This window comes from Sminthopsis crassicaudata, chromosome 4 (genome assembly GCF_048593235.1).
Source record: "Sminthopsis crassicaudata isolate SCR6 chromosome 4, ASM4859323v1, whole genome shotgun sequence".
Lineage (NCBI taxonomy): Eukaryota > Metazoa > Chordata > Mammalia > Dasyuromorphia > Dasyuridae > Sminthopsis > Sminthopsis crassicaudata.
The window spans coordinates 2,244,741-2,260,231 of record NC_133620.1 but is presented as its reverse complement, the minus strand read 5'-3'; positions in this window follow the sequence as shown (position 1 = coordinate 2,260,231).

Below are 15,491 nucleotides of genomic sequence, written 5' to 3'. Positions count from 1 at the left end.
AGTTGATCATCTCTTCTGTTTGTTCAGTATGAGTTCATACAAATCTTTCCAGGCCTTTCTAATTCAGCTTGTTCATCATTTTGTAAAGAACAATAATATTCTATTACCTTTATATAGCACAACTTATTCAACCATTCACCAATTGATGGGTATCTACTCATTTTCCAATTATCTGCTACCATAGAAAGAGCTGCTACATGTGGGTATTTTCCCCTCCTTTATGATTTCCTTGGCATAGAAACTAGTAATGGCACTGTTGGATCAAAAGATATGCCCAGTTTGATAGCCCTTTGAGCAAATTGCTCTCCAGAATGATTGGACATTTCACAACTCCAGCAAAGTGCATTCATGTACCAGTTTTCTGACAAGCCCTCCAACATTTATTATCTTTTCCTAGTTTGTGAGTTGTTTGGACATCAAATTTCAAGAAATTATCAAGGAAAACTGTCCTGATATTCTAGAACGACAGGGTAAAATAGAAATTGAAAGAATATATCGATCACTTCCTGAAAGAGGTCCCAAAGTGAAGAATGCCAGGAAAATTATAATCAAATTGTGGAATTACCAACTGAAGGAGAAAAATAGCACAAGCATCCAGAAAAACACAATTGAAGTATAGTGGAACCACAGTCAGGATTTAATACAAGATTAAAGGATAGGAGGGCTTAGAATATGATATTCTAGAGTGCAGTGGAGCTAGGATTGTGACCAAGAGTCACCTTTCCAGCAAAATTGTGTATAGTCCTTCAGTGGCAAAGGTGGTTCTTCAATGAAGTTGAGGATTTTCAAACATTTGTGATATAAAGACCAGGGCTGAATGGAAAATGTGCTTTCCAAATATAGAACTCTAGAGAATCAAAAGAAGGTAATTAGTAAAGTGATATCATAAGGGGCTTAATAATAAGGTTTATCTATTTACATTCCTACTTGGGAGGATTATACTTGAAACTCATTACAAGTTTCTCATTATTATGGCAGATAGAAACACTATACATACAGAGAACACAAGTGTAAATTGAATATGAAGGGACAACATTTTTTAAAAAATGATGAAATTAAGGAGCGAGAGAGGAATGTACTAGGAGAAATTGAATGGTGCATAAAAAAGAAAGGCAAGAAAAAGCTTTTTATTGTGTAGAGGAAGAAGGGGAGGAAAGAGTAAGAGATTGAACCTTACTCTCATCAGAATTGGCTCAATGAGGAAATAACATTATATATATAGATATAGATATATATAGATATATATATCTATATATAGATATCTATATAGAATATATATAGATATAGATATATATACATATAGATAGATAGATAAGTAGATACGTATCTATCTATCTATATCTATATCTATATCTATATCTATATCTATATCTATATCTATATCTATATCTATGATATGGAAATTTATCTTTTTCCTGAAGGAAAAAATAGGAGCAGATAGGAACAGAATGGGATATGGCAGGGGGGATGATAAAAGAGAGGACATATTGGGGGAGGAAGTGGTCTATATCAAAATACTTTTAAGAAGAGACAGTGTGAAAGGAGAGAGAGAAGAAATGGAGGGAAATACAGTTAGCAATAATAATTGTTTTAAAAACATAAGTTTAAGTTTTTTCTGATATATCCTCATTTCTCAAACATCGAGGGAATGGAATCAAACATAAAGCAATAAAAGCCATGCCCCAATTGATGAATGATCAGAAGACATGATTTGAGCCCAAAGGGCTATAAATTCATACATATCCTTTGACCTAGCAACACCAGTAGTAGTCATGAATACCAAAAGAGATTTAGTAAAAAAAAATAGATGACCTATATGGACACAAAAAATATTTATAGAAACTCTCTTCTTAGGATGAAAAACATCCAAATTGAGGGAATGCCCATCAGTTGGGGAATGACTCAATAAAATGTAGTTTGTGTCTGTGGTGGAATATTATTAATCTGTGGGAAATGAATGGTATATTCTCAAGGAAAAAAGAGAAACCTGGAAAGTCCTTCAAGAATTCAAGCAAAGTGAATTGTATGTTCTAGGATGACCAGCTGTGAATGTTGCTATTCTCAGTAGTACAATCATCCATAACTACTCTGGGTGGGAGGGGGAGAAGGATCATATGATGAAAAATTCTGTCCTTATCCATAGAAGGAACACTGATTGTGTCTGAGTAAAAATTGAAGCCTCTCCCTCTTTCCTTCTCTTCTTCTCTCTTTCTCTCCCTCTCTCCCTCTCTATGTATCTCTCTCTTAATTTTTTGAGGGTTTTTATTTCCATTGGGGTGAGAGCTCTAAGTTTGATGTTGTTGTTTTTCACAGCTTGACTTTTGTGGAAATGTTTTACAAAACTTCATAGGTAGTTTCTTAATTATGGGGTAGAAATGAGAGAAAATCTAAAATTCAAAGGTCTTAAAAAGAGTAGTATATTTTGTTTTGAATATAAACTGGGGAAAATATCAAATACATAAAATAAAATTTAAAAATACTACTGCTTCTTCTAAAATGACTCCTAATATTATTAAGTACTACTTCTGCTGCTTCTGCTGCTATGCCTGCAATCTATAAGATTAGAACAATCACTAAAAGTTCTCAGCTAATAATCAAACCAAAAAAATGAACAAAAGAACTAAGGTAAGTGATCTATTTATCTTTACCAGTAAACATGGCCTTCCATTTTACATTCTCTAAATCCTACTAATACTTGACTGCAAAAAGGAAAACACACACACACACACACACACACACACACACTCACAAAACCTTTATTCTTATATGTCCTACACATGGAAAAGTGGCTAGTGGCTACTGAGATAGGTAGAATTTACATACCATCTTCCACGAAAAATAAACAAATACATATGAATTCTAAGTAATATTATATTGTGTTTTGTTTTTATTTGGTAATTTAATTCTTCAAACTGGCTTAGAGGCACTTCGGAATTGTGGTGGAGTGTTATGGTGTTATGTTAATGAAATTTCCCAAGACTTTCAAAAGCTATTTGTCTTTGCATTTTTACAGTTACTGCATAAATTGTTATTTAAATTCTGTTCACTTTACTTTGTTTTAGTCCATATAAGTCTTCCTATTTCTCTGAAAGTACTCTCTTTATCTTTTTGTATAGTGCAATAGTATTTCATCACAATTATACTTTATATCTTGCTTAGTCATTCGTTAGTTGATTTCTAAACCCTCCATTTTCAGATACTTGTCACTACAAAACAAACTGTTCTAAATATTTTGTTAATATGGATATAATTCTTCTTTCTTTGATCCTTATTGATGTTCACAGACTTATGATTAAATGAAATCATTCAACTAATTATTCTTAGAATTCTACAATCTGTTTTGGTAGGTAAGAAATGAAATGACTGAGGAAGCAAAGGCTTGATCTTTCAAATATATTGATTTATTAAGAGATGCATTCAAATTGCCTAACAAAAAAGATCTCCTTAGCTTAGAACTGGAACTCAAATACTGGGGTAGATAGACTTTTACCCTTCAAAAATAATTAATCAGGTAAGGTTAATTAATTTAAAAAAAAAAAAAAAACTAGATAATCTGATTTCTAATTTAAAGGACGATTAGGGGCTTTCTAAATTAGGAGAAGAGGACATAGACACAATTTTCTGAAATAAGAAAAAGAGGCATTCTACTCACCTTAAATGTCTATAACCAAGAGAACATTAAATAATAACTGATCGGTAGTATGGGACAAGTTTTTAGAAAACATACCTTTTGCTTGAAATATACAATTGTAACAAAATCCCTTCTATCAATTCTTGGCTCTAATCAGCATAGACTAAATCTTTACTGAAAGCTCTGTATGTATCAGGAAGAGGTGGTCCAGTTTCTCAGATACAAGGGTGTTGGGTAAAATAATGTGGTAACATTTTCTCCAAATTCTTACAATTGAATAAATTTTCTCACAAGACAGAAGTTGAATGAGACCCATAATTAAATAGAAAGGGTACCAAGCTGGTTCCAGAAGTTAGTCAGTATAGTTGATTCACTTCCCACAATTGACCATTTGTTAATATTGCAATTCCTTCAATTCCCTCATTTTGACACTACCCAGTAATAAAAAGTACTCCATTCAATTTAAACAAGTAATAATTTATTATATTCTTATTATATTTATATACATATAAATATAAATATAATAAGAATATATATATATATATGTATACATACACACACACTGTATTCAAAGAAATGAGTTTTAATTTGTCATAATAATCTATTTAAGGACTCTGTAATGTTGAAAACACATATATAGGCAGATACATGCCATGATGGATATAATACTTGGCTTTGGGTAAGAAAAGTCAGAGTTTCAACTCTGCTTCCGATGTTTTCTATCTGTATGAGCCTGTACTGGTTTTTGTCAAGCACTGATTTAGTACTTTTTCCCCATCTACATCTTCTACCCGCACTGATATTTGTCTTCTGTCTTTATTGTGCTTGGGATAACAAATGTTTACTTTTTGTGGCTTTAGATCTGTCATTTTCTTAATAAAGACTCAAATTGTTCAGGTGATTGGACATAATGCTATAACTAAATGCATCTAATTTATAACATTGTACGTAACATCAGTTCAAAATATTCTGAGAGTAGAAAACACATGGGGATATTATTGTCAAATTTCAAAACCCCCAGACTAAAAAGAAAAATTTTGCAAGAAACAAGAAAAAAATTCAAATATGCTGGAGCTACAATCAGAATTGTAAAGCATTTATCAGCTGCCACAATGAAAGGCCATAGGTCCTGGAATCATATGTACCACTAATCAAAAGAACTAAGCCTTTGTATATGTTTTTTTTTTTTTTTTCTTCTTTTCTTTTCTTTTCTTTTTTTTTTTTTTTTTTTAACATGGATGTATTTATATCAGAGAACAGATATATTTTGTATAAATTGATAGCAGAAAACAAAAGAACAACCTACAAGGAAATAAAGAATATAATTTCTTGTATTATTATATTGAAGAAGGGACCCCAAAACTCCCTAAAACTCCTTGAAGGAGAGATTCTCCTTGAACCCTATGTCTATGGGATCAGGCCTGAGGGAAACAAGATAAACAGATTCTTTTTGTTATCTTGGTGGGACTAGTTGAAACATTCAATTCCAAGATTTTCTACCCCTATTACTGGCTCAACCACTTCCAGTAAGGTCTTATCTTTAGGCCTGGGGCAGTGACAGCATTGAGGAAATCTCATTCAATTGAAGTTTCTGTCTCAGATTTCCTTATAAAAACTGCAACTTGGAACAACTCCTGGCAGAGGTACTAAAATGCCATGCCATGCCATGCTATGCCAAGGAAACCTCTGCCCACTGGAATAATATTCTCTTCCAATGCTACCCTCTCTTTATCCTCACCATAAGGAGACTGTATGCCTCTCTGTTGGGATTTCTCTAAACTTTATTTCTCTTGTCAGACCTTGTCACTAAGGAACCAGCCTTTTTATTCACACATAGCAAAGGCTGACTTTCCAATGCCTATAATAAACCTCTTTTCAGATCTGTAAATTCCTTTACAGAGAATTTCTGCACCGCCAGAAGGGGTTCTCCAAAACTCCCTATCCTTGGGCCGATTCCCAAGGGAGTAAAGGGGAGCCAAAACTTTTCATTTGGTTCACTGAACCCCAAACCTGCCACTAGATCTTATCATTCAATTCCCTGACCACCAGAAACCCTAATGTCATTTTGGTTCCCTAAATCTAGATCTTATCATTTGGTTCCCTGACAAAATGAAACCCCCAAACCTAAACCTCATCAATATATCCTTTCTCAAACTGGTGATTTATTGTTATATATTTTGAATCTTCTCTGATGTTCTGCTGGGCACATAACAGTATTCTTTTTTGTTTTGTTTCATTTTCATTTTTTTTAATTCTGCTTTTTTTAAAATAAAAATATTTTAAAAAGAGGAAAAAAATATTGAGAATGGAGAGCAAAGATGTCAAACATACACCCACAGACCACATGCTTGCTGTGTAGCCTCAAGCAGATTTCAAAAAAAGAAAAAATAATTGAGAATTTTTTAAATAAATAAAAATGCAATGACAGTCAGATAATATTAAAATATAGCTTTTAAAGTCAATATGCAACCCTCAGAGATCCCTATGCAAAGCTTAATGATCTTGTTTCTTTTAGAGCAGGGGTTCTCAAACTAAGTCCAGTGGGCCAAATGAGGCCTGCTAAGGATATTTATGCAGCCTCCCAGGTTATGGCAAATGGGCTGAGGGGGCGGAGACAGTGTGAGTTTTTGTTTTTACTATAGTCAGGCCCTCCAACAGTCTGAGGGACAGTGAACTGGCCCCTATTTAAAAAGTTTGAGGACCATTGTTTTAGAGTTTTCAGGCCATTGCTCTACAAAATAGAATTAAAAACAAACAGTGAATATCATTGACACATAAAAAAGAATGGCTTCAATAATATTAACAGATGAATATATCATTTGGAAAGGGACAGGGAAAATAGGGAAGTAAAGGTGTTGGCTTTGATGTCATATTGCCTTTGCCAGTTATGGCCAATGTAATATTTTAGCACACTTATAGAGGACTTTTTGTGATTTTAGCTAAATTGGACCTTAGAGCTCATCCAGTCTGAAGTCCGCTTGTATTGCAGATTATATAGTTCAGGGACTTGGATGAGGACAGATAGCTTACCAGTAGCAGAGCCAGCATTCAAGCTTCCCTCTTCTGGCTGACTCTAGAGAAGCTTCTTCCATTCTACTTTGCCTCTGTATCAGAGGTGTGTATTAATCAATCTCAATATTTATGAGACAAAAAAATAAAAACAAAACTAGAATGATTTCTATGCATTCATTGGTTCATACATTTTTGGGGGACAAATAAATAAGAGGAGTCTGTCTGAATTAAAAAATATGTGAACTAAAGACATGGAAAAGAGTCCTGGACTTGGAGTCAAAGAATCTCCATTCCAATTCCACCTTTTCTATTTGCTGCTTTTGTGGCTTAGAACAAGTCATTTTTCTAGCCATCAATTTACTCACACATAAGAAGATATCAGACCCTGAGATCTCTAAGTTCCTTTTCAGCAAAAACAAAAACAACAAAAAAAAATTTTGAATATAAGGCCTAACAATTCATTTTGTGCCCATATCAAGGCTGATTTTGATCCAAAATTAACCTTTTTTTTTTTTTTTTTTTTTTTTTTTTTAGTTCAGATGAGTGTAATTACCAGAATACTCAATTAAATAGATACACTGTGGGGTTTTAGAAAGCTGAGTCTACTGCTTAAAAGCTGATCCTCAGTTATGAAATGACATGTAAATACTTTGAGAAAATGGAGGATAAACTCAGTAGGCCTAATGCTTATGATAGGTACATGAAACAGATGAAGATTTCAATAATTGAATCTCCTTAAAGTAGTAGAGAGAAAGGATATCAGAAGAATTTTTCATCTTGTAAAAGGGTTGGCTGCCACCCATGTAAGTGAGAAAATGAACATGAACAGCTACATGCATGAGTAGCCACCTCTATTTCAAGAGTGGTCACTGTTTATCTTACAAATTGCCAAAATAAAACCTGAAGGCAATGAAGAAAACTAGTCATTCATGAGATTTTTATTAACAAGCAAAGCTGAGATTTATATGCGATCTATCTTTGTACATCAAAATGGAAAGACTTGTTCAATTTAGAGGGGAAAATAAAATTCCACTTGGAAAAAAATGTTGACTTGTTCTGTTTGAATCAGAGGGGAGAATAAAGAAAAACAAGTAAAGGGGGACAGGAAGTTGTCCAAGAAAAGTAATGATTATAGGCAAAGAGAGCTGGACCTGAAGTCAGGAAGAATTGAGTTTGAATCCAATCTTAGATACCTACTAGTTGCATAATATTAGTTGAGTCACTTCTCTTTCTTAATTTCCTCCATCTGTAAAATGGGAATAATAATAGAATCTATCTCACAATCTTATAGTGAGAATCGTATGAAAAGATGTTTGAAAAGTGCTTTGAAATATTTACAATGCTTTATAAAATCATTATTATAAAAAGAACAATAAAGTTGATGTAATGGTGTTTAAAAAAAACTAGATAAAAATTATCTAATTCTGTTCTAGCTTATATTGAATGATATTAGATATGTCCTCTTTAGAGGATTTTGCACACAAATGGGTCTTCTGCTTGTTAGAAATACTGTAGGAGAGCTTCTTTTCATGTCTAAGTTGAATTAAATATCCTCAGAGTACCATTGTGACTTAAATTATTTAACAATATCACACAAGTTGGAAAAAATATGGGCCTTTTTCTTGGACGAAACCTTTTATGTAGTGCAATAGAAAGAACAAAGTTTCAGCATCGAGAGTCACTGGTTTCAAATCTCACTTCTGAGTTTAAATCCCTGTGTGATGTGAAGTATGGCACGTTTGTCCTTCATATTCTAAGGGGACCAATGGCTACACAAAATGATGCCTTGACTTGTACTGGATTTGGATTTAAGTAATTCAGAGCTGCATAAAGCATCAAGCTCCTCTCTTCTGGAGAAATCAAAGTCCAATGGCAAGACAAAAGTCACTTCAACTGGTGATGACCCAGGGATGTGGTAGATGCCCTTGATGTCTTCGATGTCTGATCAAGTTTTAAGTGTTCCATAACACCCGCTTTAGCTGTCTTCCTGGCCACTGGAAAAGAGAATGTTTATACACCCATTCCACTAGGGAAAATCTTCAAATGCTTGAAGTAGTCGTTCTCCTCATTCATCCATGGGTTTGAGGGCTGTTGGCTACCATCAACTAGATGTATGTTTATTGTGCATGTAGTTCAGAATTATTCAGGGATTCACATCCACTTTTGGTGTCAATCTTTCACTCAAATCTCACCTGTGATTCTGAAAAGCTGTAGCATGTATAGTGTATCACACTTTGATAAAACCTGGCTTAGCAGCTGCTCTAAAGCAAGAGCGTCACTTTAATAAATTTTAAAATGAGAAGTTTAGACTATATATCCTGACGTCCTGATTGGTTCTATCTGAAACCTAGTTTCCTTGGAACCATAAAGAAGATTTACCAATTCTCTTTCAAAAGCCATTTAAATAAAGTATGATTTAAGTTAACTATTTCTGCCTGGATTATCGACAGAGTTAAAAAGAGCCAGAAGTTCTTTCAAATCAAGAAAACTATTTTGAAACAAGTATAAGTTTCAATGTAATAATCCATAAAATAATTTGATTTTTTTCAAATAGGCAAAAGTTCTTCGTTTTAAGTACCTTTTCTTCATTTTCTGTTTTAGAACACATCCCATGACATTTCCCACTGCAAATGAAGCCTGTGCACATTTAAAGAAAGGGCAGGTTCATCTCTCTGTTTAAAAGTTAATTGATACTTTACTGTTTATGTTGCCACTAATCCTTGTAGAAATGAGAAAAGTATCAAATCATATCTCTCCTTGATGCTTACAAGTCACATCTTTATATTTACAGAAGTCATGTAGTCATATACATTTTCAAGCAAAAATCTTTTCTAAGATGGGGTTTCCAGAGCCGAGTATGATTCTCAACATTTGAAGCGACTTAGTAGGCTCCAACCACTCCCCTTAAATGCTCTAAACATTATATTTGTAATAATAAAGTCATACATAACAGAAAATAACATTTTATGCTGCACTGTCACACAATACAATCATGTGTAACTGCCATACCAGTAAAAGCCACTGATCTTTTGTCATATTGTTATCTGTCTACATCTTTTATCCAAATGAAATGTAAATTTGGAGCCCACTTATGTTCTGAATTTTTCTCGACTAAATTTGTGATTTAGATATTTTTACTTATAAGATGTTTCTCTTCTCTGACACCCTTGGGAAAAGACCTAGAAATAGCCCTAAGAAGTGGGTTATAAGTACAATTCATGAACAGATTATCTATGGTTTTCAAAAAAAAAAAAATCCAGAGGGAAAAAATCTGTGAAAACTCATTCAAAGTCTCCTTCATTTCCTATTGGTCTATTAATTGCTGCATCTAGAGTAAAATTATTGAAATAATAATGAATCTATTTTCCCCAATTACATATATAGTTTTCAACATTCATTTTTGTAAGATTTCAATTTCCATTTATTTCTACCTCTTTCCTTTCCTTCTGCCCTCCCCAAGACAGGAAGCTGTCTCATATAGGTTCTACAAGTATAGTTGTGTTAAACATATTTCCATAATAGTCATATTGTGAAAGAAGAATCATCAACCAAAGGGAAAACACTTTGAAAAAAGCAAACAAAAAATTTAAAAAGGAAACAATATGGTTTAATCTTCATTCAATCTCCATAGCTCTTTCTCTGGATATGGATGGGATTTTCCAACCCAAGTCTTTTGAAATTTTCTTAGATTATTATATTGTTAGGAAGAGATAAATCTATCATACTAGATTACCATCAAATATTGCTTTTATTAATACAATGGTCTCTTAGTTTTGCTCACTTTGCTCAGCATCAGTTCTGAAATCTGCCTTCTCATTATCTCTTATAGAACAATAGTATTCCCTTAAATTCATATACCACAGCTTGTGCAGAAATTACACAATTGATAGGCATCCCCTCAATTTCATTGCTTTGCCAGCACAAAAAGAGCTGCTACAAATATGATTGTATATATGGGACTTTTATAAGATCTGTAGGGTACAGACCAAGTTCTGGCATTTCTAGATTAAAGTGTATGTATAGTTTCATAAATCTTTGAGGATAATTCCAAATTGTTCTCCAGAATGGTTGGATTTAACCATGCACTCTAACAGTGCATCAGTGTTCCATTTTCTCTATATCTGCTCCAACAAATATATGGAGAGAAAGAGAGAGAGAAAGAGAGAGAGAAAGAGAGAGAGAAAGAGAGAGAGAAAGAGAGAGAGAAAGAGAGAGAGAGAGAGAGAGAAAGAGAGAGAGAGAGAGAGAGAGAGAGAGAGAGAGAGAGAGAGAGAGAGGATAAAAACATGAATTCCATTTGAAATGACTTTAAACAACATTGAGAATATACCTGTCAATGCAAACTCAAGTATTATATGTATGTATGCATATATATGTATATATATTCACATATATACATATATATCAATATACACACACACATATATATATATATATACATATCAATATATGAACTACCATCTTATAATATAGTTTTAGTTGTGGTATGTCTAGATCTTCCTTTGCATTTTCCCCCAATAATTTCCATAGTGTTTCTGACCTTTTGTTCTTTCAGACAAATTTCATCATTATTTTTTCTTGCACTATCGAATAATTTTTTGGCACTTTGGTATGACACTGAATAAGTGTATTAATTTAGAGATAATTGTCATTTTTATTATATTAGCTTGGCCTATTCATTTGCAGTTGTTATTTTTTCAAATGCCTTACATCTAACTTTATTTGTGTGAAAAATATTTTTATAATTGGGTTTATTTAGTCAGGAATACTTTCAATTATTTTATGTTGTGTAAAGTAATTTAAAATCAAATTGCTCTTTTATCTCTTACTTTTTGACTTTGTTGTAACATAGATAAGCATATATATTTATATACATATATATATACATATAAAATAAAGTGAAGAATAAGAATAAGAAATGATGATAGTTTATGTGGATTTATTTTATATTTTGAAATTTTGCTACATGTGTTAATTGTTTGAAGTAGATTTTTTCGTTTATTTTCTAGGGTTCTCTAAGCATACTATTCCATCATCTGCAAAGAGTGATAGATTTTGTTTCTTCATTGCCTCTTCTAATTTATTCACTTTTTTCTTCTCTTATCGCTAAAACTAATACTTCTAGTACAATATTAATTATAATCATTATAACTAGCACCCTTGTTTCTACTTTATCCCCATTGCATATAATGCTTACTGGTGGTTTTAAATAGATACTGTTTTTTTTTTTTTTTTTTTTATTTTAAAGACAACTCGATTTATTCTTTTGCTCTCCAATGTTTTTATTTCTAATATTTTTTTTTCTTTTTGTCTAGGTAATTGGGGTTAAGTGACTTGGGCAGAGTCACCCAGCTAATAAGTATTATCTCTGAGGCTGCATTTGAACAGAGATTCTCCTGACTCTCAAGGCCAGTACTCTAAATACTGTATCATCTAGCTGCCCCTCTCTGTAATGCCTTTAACAAGAATGGATGCTGTAGTTTTTATTATTATAGCATTTTATTGACAGAACATATGCATGAATAATTTTTCAACATTGACCCTTGCAAACACTTCTGTTCCAACTTTCGTCCCCCTTCCTTCCCCCTCACTCTCTTAAATGGCAGACAGTCCCATAAGTGTTAAACATGTTAAAGTGTATGTTAAATACAATATATGTACACACACACACACACACACACACACACACACACACACACACATATACACAGTTATCTTGTTGTACAAGAAAAATCGCATTTAGAAAGAAGGTAAAAATAACCTGGCAATAAAAACAAAAATGCAAGCAAACAACAACAGAAAGAGTGCAAATGCTATAGTGTGGTCCACACATGTTTCCCCGAGTTATTTCACTGGGTGTAGCTGGTTTTGTTCATCACCGATTAATTGGAACTTATTTGAATCCTCTCATTGTAGCCACTTCTGTCAGAATTGTGGATGCTATATATTGTCAAAAGGTATTTTTTGCATCTATTGTGATAATCATATAATTTCTGTTCATTTTGTTATAGATATGATCAAATATGCTAATAGCTTGCCTGATTTTGAACCAGCCTTGCATTCTTGGTATGAATATCACTTGATCATACTATATGTTGATGTAGTATGCACAGTAGTGATTCATTTCTGTATTTTCTTTGTTAATATTTTCTTTTTTAATTTTGAATCAATATTCACTAGGGAATTTGTTCTTTAATTTTCTTGCTTTGTTTTGGTCTTCTTGGTTAGGGTATTGTAATGTGCTGTTGTCTCCAGAAACTGCCGATCCCTCTCTGAAAGGAGATCTGCTGTCATTAACTGCCTTCAATTCTGACCTCGTGTAGAGACTCTTTCTCTCCCTCCAGAGAGCTGCCTCAGGTCTGGTCCAGATAAGACACTTCCTCCTTCAGAGAGCAGCTCCAACTCTGACTTAGAGCAGAGACTCTTCTCTATGTAATGTGCTGTTGTCTCCAGAAACTGATCGCTCTCTGGTCTAGAGGAGAGACTTCTTCCTCCAGAGAACCGCCTCAACTCTGCCCAGACAAGACTCTCTATCTCTTGAGTGCCGCCCTTTTTTATCCTCCCAGAGAATGGGAGTGGGATAACGCAAGGGCTTCTGGGAAGAAATACTTCAACCAATGAACTTGCTCCTCCTAAGTATGCAAGCTCCTCCCCAGAAGTTCAGAAGGGGTAAAACTAGTAAAGACCAGAACTAGAGAATTGTTAAGTACTGACTTAGCACTTAGTAAGAACCTAATATCCCATTATTTCATTAGCACTTAGTAAGAACCTAACAGGGTATCATCTCCTTTTTTCTATAATAAAATGAATTTGGCAGGACTATTCCTTTTTACAAAATTGACAACATTTCATTGTTTTATTTCATAAAACTAACTCTTAAGTTTTATTTATAATCTCAATAACTTTCTTACTTTTCATTTTAGTAATTCCTCCTTTAATTTTAATAATTTCCAAATTGGTATTTAATGGGGAGTTTTTAATTTGTCCTTTTTCTATAGTTGCATACCCAATTCATTGATCTTCTCGTTCTCTGTTTTATTGATGGAAACATTTAGAGATAAAAGGTCATCATTTATATGTAATAATATGAAGTTTTCAATGTGTTTTACTCATGTGAACTGATTGGAAAGTCACAGTAGATTTGGGAAGCAAGTTCTGGAAGCTCCCCAAGTATTATTACCTTTAATTTACATGTGTTGAAAAAGGCTCAAAAAATTAAATTGCTTGCCTAGGGTAAGACAATTAGAAAATACCTTAAGAAGCAATTGAACCAAGAGCTTTATGAGTTTAAATTCATCATGAATCACACTTTTCTTAATTAATTTCTTAAAGTTCTAAGAATATGGATAATATAATAAAATTCAACTCTTCCTACTGGTTTTTGACCAAAGGTTATTTTTTCCTGAATGCATATGATACTATAAGTTAACAATTTGGAGTTTCTTAACGTGTTAAACTGAAAGGATTCTTTGATGCATGATATATGCTATATTATTTGCAGCCCAATCCAAGTGTTTGGGAGACTTATTCAAGACTAAATTATGACCTACAGGGTCCACTAACTGGAATTAAATAAGAAAATTAACAAGCTCCACTTTGTTCTTTTGTGGTTTTGATGCAAAATAGCTGATTTTAAAAAAACTGTCAACTTACCACCCAGGGCATGTGTCTAGACTAAGAAAGGCATTTGTCCAATTTTATATCCAGTGGGGATTAGTTTCTAAAAGCTGGAGGGATCCAGCATCCTGAATAGATAATGTTGGATCACGTTCTCTCTTGTTAGTAGGAGAGCAGATGTACATTATTTCTGAGGATTTTGTCTTAAATACTGATGACTGAAAAGCAGTCCTTAAATGTCAATGAAACCACCCAATAAGACTTGACTTTATAAAATTCCATGTGTACCAATTGGCATCTAAGGGGAAAAAAATCAAAATAAACATGGATTGTGTCTGATAACAAACATGAGATGGGAGAGGAGAATCAATTTAGAGACAAGACAAATGATTTTGACAAATGATTGGCAACCAAGTAGTCATTATAAAAAGTTCAGTGAATGTTAATGTTAAATATCTAGCTTTTTATTAAAAAAAAAATCCCTAATAGCACACAGCAGTGGCATTAAATACCAGGGTTTTGCTTTAATCCTTGTAAGCAAATTGATGGACATTGCCAGAAAATTAGGAACAATCAGACTGTATCCAATTGTAGCTCTTACTCCTCATCATGTCTCATTTCTCAAATCAAAGCTCATGAATAATTTGGGTGCTTCATTTAATACAATCTTGATTCTCGGTATTTAGGACACAAAAAACAATTCTATTGACGAGTCTGTATCTTACTTGGCCTAATGACAGAACGCTACTCAATTGTTTTTTATTCTAACTTGCCATATGGTCATAGGTTATGCTATACCACACATTAGGATCAAAAGTCAAGTAATTATCATGCAATACTTTCTTGTTTCACCAGCATTGTGGCTTGGGGTTTACTTGCATCTGAATTACATGAAAAAAATGATAGTTTTAAGTTTGATTTTTTTTAACATCAGATGAATAAAGGCAGAAAAAATTAGAGCAATAGAAAATGATATTTTTCAATCATCTCTGATCCTTCATGACTATTTAGAGGCTTTTTGGTAAGACTATTGGAGTGGTTTGCTACTTTTTTTCCAGTTCATTTTACAAAAAAGAAAACTAAAGCCAAAAGTATTAAATGACTTACTTAGGGTTAAATGACTTACCACAGCTATTAAGTAAGAACAGATTTTAACAAAGGAAGAGGATTCTTACTGATTTCATGTTTAGCTCTGTCTCTAGTGAGTCACCTGAAAACCCTTAGAAAAGAT